Source organism: Equus caballus, chromosome 27, assembly GCF_041296265.1.
Source record: "Equus caballus isolate H_3958 breed thoroughbred chromosome 27, TB-T2T, whole genome shotgun sequence".
Taxonomy (NCBI): Eukaryota; Metazoa; Chordata; class Mammalia; order Perissodactyla; family Equidae; genus Equus; species Equus caballus.
In genome coordinates, this window is record NC_091710.1 from 43,970,151 (window position 1) to 43,978,919 (window position 8,769).

Consider the following 8,769-nt stretch of genomic DNA (forward strand, 5'->3'; position numbering starts at 1 on the left):
TTTGGGGCCTTCTCAAATTGGGTCCCCTTATTCTGGTAAATGCAATATGTAAAAGTCCCAATTCTCTGCAACATAGGAGTTAATTGGTGATATTTAATCCTCTGAATAGAGAAAAAAGGCATCTTATGTGCTCTTCAGTGTATTTTCTACTATAAAGTGACTGTAAAAAAGATAAGTAACTGACACCCCCAAATTAGTACAAGTATCTGGGATTGCCTTTAATTTCTAAGTCAGTTATTTTTTTAAAAATCCCAGGGAGGAAATATTTATGCCTCTAAACCGATATCCGGTACTCATATTTCTACTGTGAGAGGGGAGAGCAACAACTTCAAACTCGGGGAACTGAAAACTAAGTAACAAATAGTTCTGCAGGATTCCTAAAGATAGCTCCTGAGAGAATTCAGCTACTGCTCTGAGTCAGGCCAATTGAATTTGAAATCCTTTCTTCTACTTTTTAATATTTTTTAAAGCTTTTTATTATGGAAATTTTCAAACACACACAAAAGTGGAGGTAATAGTACAGTAAATCCCAATATACCATTCACCCAGCTTGAACATTTATCAATACTCTATGGGCAATATTATTTCATCTGTAACCCTTCACACTCCCTTACCCGTGCTAGATTATCCTTTTATCTGTAAATACATTAAATATGAACAGTTAGATAATTTTTAAAAATATATCCACAATGCCCCGTTATCCTATCAAAAAATTATCTTACGGTCATTTAATATCCAGACAATTCAAATTTCCAAATTTCCCTATTGTCTCATTAATATCTTTTTACACTTGGTTTGTTCAACAGGATCCAGACAAGTTCCACACTTTGCATTTGGTTAGTGAGGTCTTTTAGTAAGAGGCAGTTAATTCCCTATTTAATTCAGTGAAGCAGATAGCAATGTTTTTATAAGGAAGATATTTGATGGTCGGAAAGCTCTGTTAAAAACATAGGGAAATTCAAGAAAGTCACTTTAAATAAAACCTTCGTATTAAAAGGTTGCCAGTTGATAGCCCACTGTAGAAATATAATTGTACCTAATGCAAATAAATAAATCCTTAAAAATCTAGGAGTTTTTATTAATTTAATTTGTTCTAGAAGGTCCAGTGAAGCATTTTAAATTGTACTGAAAAAACCTAAAACTTTAAATCACTTCATTAGTACAATAGGCAACTAAAAAAAACACTACTGTCTGCATCTCCACTGAGCTCAATTTAAAGCATTTTTCATTGCTTTATTGCATAAGTAGTAGACATTAATTGTAGGAAAAACAGAAAATAGAACTGAAAAAAAGATCTAGAAATCACTACAAACTGGAGATAACTCTTCTCAGTACCTGAGTATACCCCCAAGATACAATTCTGTTTTAGTTTTTTGCTTTAAAGAAACACTTTGGCTAGGGCTAAAGGACAAAGTCAAGAGAATACCACATTCTCAAGATGGAATATTGGAAATCTGAGCAATGTCAGCCTGGACATTTAGTTTATGGTGTAGACAGCACAGATTTAAAATTAGTGTGTACAATCAATCTTACTATGCGTTATAGTACCGGCTACTAACTTCAAAAGATGATCCTAAAACATTTTAATGAAGGGATGGTGAACGACTGGGACTATGTCAAGAAAAAATTCAGTATACCAAAATATCATTCTCATAACCAAGAAGAAAAGCAAACACATATTATCCACTTTAGTTATCCCAGAGAGAAAAAAATAACACATATGGTATACTTTGCATATTGCTGACCAGAAAAACATTCTGTTTTCCCTAGATGGTAACCATAGTTACACGAGCTGTTTATAACATCAAGAGGGGAAACTAGGTCACAGTAGTGAAGGAGTTTAAATTATGCAATTATGTATCCTAAAAGCAAGGGAAAGGGTTTAAAATTTAGGAAAGAGAGATTTATACTATATGTTCAAATTTAAATTCTGGTCTAATTTTGCTGATGAAACTTAAAAATTTGTCCAAAATTAAATAGTTGATGTTGTAGATATAAATTGTTCAACCTATACAAATAATGTAATAGCTAGATCCATGAGTGTGATCAAAGAGATGCCAACACCGTCTGTCTTTGTAGATGCCCCTTTATGTTAGTGAGCTATCTTACCCTCAGATGTTTTTGCAGGTAATCAATAAGCCCAACCATAGCCTAGAATCTTAGAGTAGCCAAACCATGTGTAAACTGAAACTTTGACCTCTCATCTTCTTTGAAAGCTTGAGATTAATGTTTGGGGTGAAGCCTGTCAGATGCTGCTCTTAATTTGTTGTAAAAATTTTCCTATTAATTCATCAAATGGACAAGGAAGAGTGGTAGGGAGGGAATGTATTGAAAGCACAATAGCATAGACTTCCTCCTTTCGTTAAATTGTATAGTTTAAAATAAGAACCTCCCAAAAGGATGATTTTATTCGGGAACCACGTCTGTTCTATCAGAGCCTTGCACGGTGATCAATAAAGGTTACATGAAGAAAAAGAAAATCAAGTTTGCATAATTTCAGATGGTTATTTTAAATCTCATGATCGCTATAGACTCATAGACTTTTTATGGCTAAAAATAATCTTAGATCAATGATTTCCCCAAAGAGAGAGCAAGCAACAGGTGGCCTCACTGAGTGGCTGGGTGAGCCACTGCTGCAGATGGTAGTTTTTCATGACCATCATGTCTGCAGGGGTGGAGAACAGGTTGAGGATCCCTATGATAGATCACCTCTAGACCAACTTTTTTTACAAGTGATAATATGGGGACCCAGAGAAGTTAAGTAACTTGCCCAGGATCACACACCAATTCATGAAATAAGTACACCTAAAAAATTAAGAGTAAATCAAATATTAGTTCATCTTATTTTCTGGCTGTTAATCAGTGGAAAGGAGAAAAGTCCCCATAGGAGAAAAAATTAAGATCTGGGGATATTATAAATTACTTTTTCTGAGAAATCTTGCAAGCAAATTTAACAAAATTACCTCCTAAGGAAAATTACAATTTCCTGAACAACAATATTCAAAATAATCACAAAACCAAAAGTACTAGAAGCCACATATCCTTTAGACATTTCTTTTCAATGGTGAATGCCTTATGCCTTCAGCTCTAGCTGAAGTACACATGGTCTTTTAAAAATAAAACTAATGCTACTGGAGGCCAGCCTAGTGACCTAGTGGTTAAGTTCAGCATTCTCTACTTCGGTGGCCCAGGTTTGGTTCCCAGGCACAGACCTACACCATTTGTCACCTGCCATGCTGTGGCAGCGACCCACATACAAAATAGAGGAAGATTGGCAACAGATGTTAGCTCAGGGCGAATCTTCCTCAGCAAAAAAAAACCCCCAAAATAAAAAGCTATTGCTACCACCCAGGAGCTTTTTGCTAAATCTTTTGTTCCTTTTAAATGACTCTAATTGATTATTTAATGAGGCCCTACTGGAGCTATTGTTACATTAATTGCTCTTGGCACGGTTAATTTAATCCAGCATTTTGGTGAATATTGATTTATCTTCTGAGAGTAACAATTTTTTTTAAATTGCTTATCTAATTTATTTCCATAAATTGAGGTTCTCTGACTCTTTTATATATGAAAACCAGTATATCTCGCTGTATGCAATATGTGTGTTTCTGGAAAATTGTATTTCAACCATATTTTGCTACAACAAGTAATTGTAATGTGCCGGTTCTATAAAATAAGAGACCCAAGTTTTGAAAATGAAAATAGTTGTTTAATACAAATAATTTATCTGATTTTCTTTCATTTTCTAGACTGCCCTCAATTGTTTTGTTCTGCTTGAGAAAACACAGGCTGTGTTCCTCATTGTCTTAACTGCAGCCTTGGTGTAGTTTCTCTTGCTTGTCTTAACTGTGGTGTACGTTCTAGATACTTTGGCATAATATCCTCTGGTCACAAAAAATGACATCTTCAGGGAGAAGACTGAAGAAATGCCTGAAATGACAGTAGAAATATTTTCTTCTGGTATCTGGCTAAGTAAGTGCTAGAATTAGGGAGAGAAAAAAACCAAACGTATAAAAGATATGGGGGAAAATTTGTATGGAAAGTATTAGAGGCTGAAAAGCTTTCTGTTAGGGGAAAATAGAAGAATCAGAGAGAGGTCTGATTATCTGAGCCGTGAATGGTGGTGGTACATGATGAGAATTAAAAAAAATTAGGGGCCATGATACATAAATCACATGTGTGGAAACTACTTGTGTTACTTTTATGCGTAACAGAAAATGCAGTTGTAATACAGAGTTGGACTAATAGCCTGTCTACCCTAATCTTTGAAAACTGGCATGTTGACTCAAAAATAATTTCAAAAGAACCTAGTGACTTCCTGACATGATGTGATCTTTGGAATACCCCTGACTTTTTGTGTTCAGATAGAGTAGTCCTGCGGTATCTACTGACAGCAGTTGCGTCTGATTTAGGGCCTGGGGATCTAGAGGTGGAGGGAGATGTAGTTTTCACAAATATCATTTTGCACGTTGGATGTTTGTTCAGTACATGTATTACTGTAAAAAAAAATTTAAACTTTGTTTATTTTAATATAAAAAAAGTAAAAAAGCTTTCTGTATCTTCCAGAATAACAAAATGCATATGTCTCCTACCTACGAGAAAAGGAGCACTTAAGTAGATACACTAAATATTTAGATTTACTTCACTTTTATGAGAAATTTTCTACCACTATTGTTAGTCATGTCTGTGCTTTGCATACTGGCATCCTAATTGCACGCATATCATTATGCCAAATTAAAACCAAGAAATACCACAATTGGTAAATTTGAAGCTTTTGAAGACTTCCCACTTTAGGAACTAATCTAAGCAGTGTTGGCTCAAAAATGCATTTTTTGTGAAGTTTTTAGTAGTTTAGGAGAAGGTGTATGTAGCCTTTTCCTCATTCAGTACAGCCCTCAACTTGTTAAGAGCTTTCTTAATTTTTGTGGCATCTCACTTGAGTACTTTAGGTTAAGGTGGAATAATATTTTTGTCATTTTTATGAATCAGATGTTTGAAAATTCATATTTAGGTTGATGTTATGTGTTAATGTTACTGGCTACAAACATAGGTTCCTTATCCACCACACAAGCGGGGCCAAATAAAAACTGGAACACCAGGCTTATGGCAAGGAAAGGGTTTTTATTTGGGGTGACGTCAGCCAGGAGACAAGAGTGAGCCCTCAAATTCATTCTGTCTCTTCTTGTCTTCCCAAAAGATGGGAGGCGAGGGGTCTTAAAGGTTGCAGGCAATGTTTCTGCTTGGGGCGGCGTGGGGCGGGGAGTCAGTGGCCTTGCTGATTGAAGATTTCCCACCAGATTTTGGCCTTGGGAGGCTGCTTACAGGGAGGAGGATGATAAGGGATATTGCAGGTGGGTGACCTTGGCTGTTTGTCTCCATGGCAGATAGTGGATTCTGGAGCCAGGAAGCCAGGGAGTAAGCAGAGAATGAGTACTTTGGTTTTAACCCCATGTGTGCTGGGTTTAATGTAGGGGAACTAATATCAGGGCTGGTATCATTAATGCCATGTATAACTTCTACCTACAAAGTCATACAATTCAAAGTTACAAATTCAGAAGGGACCTATGACGTATGTCTACCCAAGGAGTCCTTCCCTGAAGACTCTTATTGAGCTGTGATCTTCTCTGTAGGTTTGAAATTTAGCAGGAGTATCCAATGAAGAGGAATCTGAACATAGCAGTTGAGAAAGGAAAAAGATTGGGAGATGAGCCCAGATGTCATAAGCAAAGAAAGGATGAGGTACAGCTATTATTATTTCTGTTGCATGGCTCAAAGAACTCCAAGAGATTGATTCCATCCCAATGGACATATTTTTCAATTTGGGATAGAAATTATTTTCCAATAAAATAGATATTAGCAGATGTGTAACACACAGGAAAACAAACATAGCAACCTGAGTGGTTATAATACCTCATTTAAGAGATCTTTTTCAGAAAATTATCCTTCACTGTGTGGTGTGTTGTTTTCTAGGAAAGAATGGGAGTGGGAACTCTGCTATAATGAATAATGGCCTGTGGGGAGAAGGAAAGAAAAACTAGAAAGGAGCAATTAACAGGGAAATGAAGTCATCTGGAAAGAAGGAGATAGATTCAGGAAATTTCTAGGAGGTAATATCAACTAGGTTTAGTGACTGTATTTAGGGGATGCAGGAAAAGAGAAGTCTTCCAGGGTTTTGGGTTGGGCTCCAAGTAGGTTGTGGCAGGATTATGTGAGATAGAAAATCCAGGAGGTGAAGCAGTTTACATCTTTGGGCTCTGTCAATCTGAGGCCTCCTCTTGCAAACAGCATAAACGTTGCCTCCTATATGTAACCTGTTTGTGTGTAAAGAACAGCTACCTGTAGAAATTGGAGGCTGGGAATGTGTTGAGAAGAGTAGAGAAACTAGAGGAAATGATTTAGAGATAAAATATCTTAAAAATATCTTCCCTCATGCCAGGACTTAATTAGCTTTGTATTATTTCTGTTAGTAAGCCAGGAATTGGTTGATGACGATGGCAAGGATATACAGACCCACGTGTGGAAAAAGTTAGTGTAGCAGGTCTGGTTGCCTATTCCTTGCATGTCTCCAAGGAAAGCATGGTTGACCCCTGGGGACCCTGGAAATTTGGCCTTGCAGTGTGCTTTATGTCAGTGATGGTGATTTTGTTATACACACCTGGAGCAGTGAATCATGCCATACTGGCTTCTCAGGTTTCTTTGCACAAACATGTGCACCTGGATTTATTGTTGGGGTCCTGAGTTTCAGTTGCCACGGCTGATTGCATAGTAGAATATGTGTTCATTAACAGCCCCTCTAAAAGTCTTGGACCCTGAGACTCATATTGGCTTATGTGGGCAGAGAAATTTCCTACTTGCTGTAGTTTGCTGCTAGAGAGAGAGGAAGAGTTCCTGTGTAGCTTAGACAGAAGACATTGGTGTCCTGTGCTGAACCTCTCTGGACTTGACCAATGTTTCTTTTTCCGTTTCTTTTGTTCTCTATTCTTTGCTGTAATAGATCTTACTTTGTTTTTCTTTTTCCTCTTCTCCCCAAAGCCCTCTGTACATAGTTGTATATTCTAGTTGCAGGTCCCTCTGGTTGTGCTATGTGGGACCCCATCTCAGCATGGCTTGATGAGCAGTGCTAGGTCCACGCCCAGGATCCGAACCAGCGAAACCCTGGGCCACCAAAGTGGAGTGCGTGAACTTAACCACTCAGCCACGGGGCCAGCCCCTGCAGTAATAAATCTCAGCCATGTGCATAACCTGCTGTTGAGTCCTGGAGTCCTGGGATCACTAAAGGAAACAACCGCATATAAAGTGCTGAAGAAATTTAGAATCTACTTTGTCAATCTGAGTCTTGATAGGATCCACTGAAAAGAGAATAATCAACAAATGTAAGTATCTGCTCTGTACGAATTTAAACTAAATCAAATCTTTGGTCCATGTCCAGGAGACATTTATAGTCTCTATAGGGAAAGAACACATGTAGAATGTTGGGAAGTTGCTAACAGGTATAAGTATAAATAAAAGCAATTTAGCAATAAATGCGGAAGCAAGGCAGAATAAAAGATTAAAATTGGTAGTCAATCAGAGTTTATGGAAGATGGTGCATGTATAAGAAGAAATATGGGACCACATTGTCAGATAATAGCTTTTGTTTTTTCCCCCATACATACTTTAGCAGTATGTAAAAAATGTAAAATAAATATTTTTTTTTCTGGATTTTATCTGATGAGTTCTGAGTTCAACTCAAGTTTGACCAAATTATTTATGTGGAATCAAAATTTGTACTAAATCAAAATGTGTGTATTTTATGTAACAATTTTTTATGAGCCCTATAGTTATTAATTTCAGCTATGAGTCAGTATTCTCATGTATTAGCATTCCAAAGACTCCAAACCAATTCCTGTTATAATCAATAAATCATATCTGGTAACTTCTTCAGCTATTTAGTTAAACTGCTTACTTCCAAAGATTAAGAATGAACTTAGAGAGTTCCTATCGGATCACCCTCCCATGAACAACAACTATAAATTCTAGTTAAAATATTTAAAAAATACCAAAAGGTACTAGAGAGCAAGCAAATGAAGGCAAATTCTGGAGAGAAGCCAACACTTGGAAGAATGAAACGGCACTTGAGGAGTTTCCTATTTTTATGTCTTTTAGCCCGTAGTGCCCACTCGTGTAGGATGACTTGAACTTAGACACTTGTAGACATACCAGCATGAAGAACCAGAGGGTGGAGTCCAGGGCAACCACAGTGTGGTATAAGGCCTAAAATTAATGTCATGTACTGCCTTGACATCTGGTAAACGCAGGAGGGTCTTGAATGGTCCAACTCCAAGTTCCCTTCCCTCCTCTGCTGCCATGGATAAGGTCCCTTAGCCAAACAACCGTCCTTGTCTCGGGGACCGTTTCCTGCTTATCCCTGAGTAGCAGGTTTCAGTGCCCTGCAAGCCTGTGGAATTATTCAAACAAACCGATCCCATCCTCCTGCAGGAACCAGGGGCTACCTCATGCTCTTGATACTGCAGAACCTGCCTCCCACAGTGCCTGGTTGTGTACTCTGTTCCCAAGTGGAACCTCCGTGTAGCCCTGTGTGAGTTTGGTGTCCTCCCCCAGGCTGTGAGTACACGTGACTAGTGAACTGCTGTCATTCTCATCTGTCCAGGGTCACGCGTTAGGCCATTCGCATAACCATAGAGTGGGATTCCTACCCTCACCGGTGAGTGAACAGGAGGCAGTTAAAACAAACAGCAATGGAAAGTGGGGGAGAAATCCCAGAAAGGA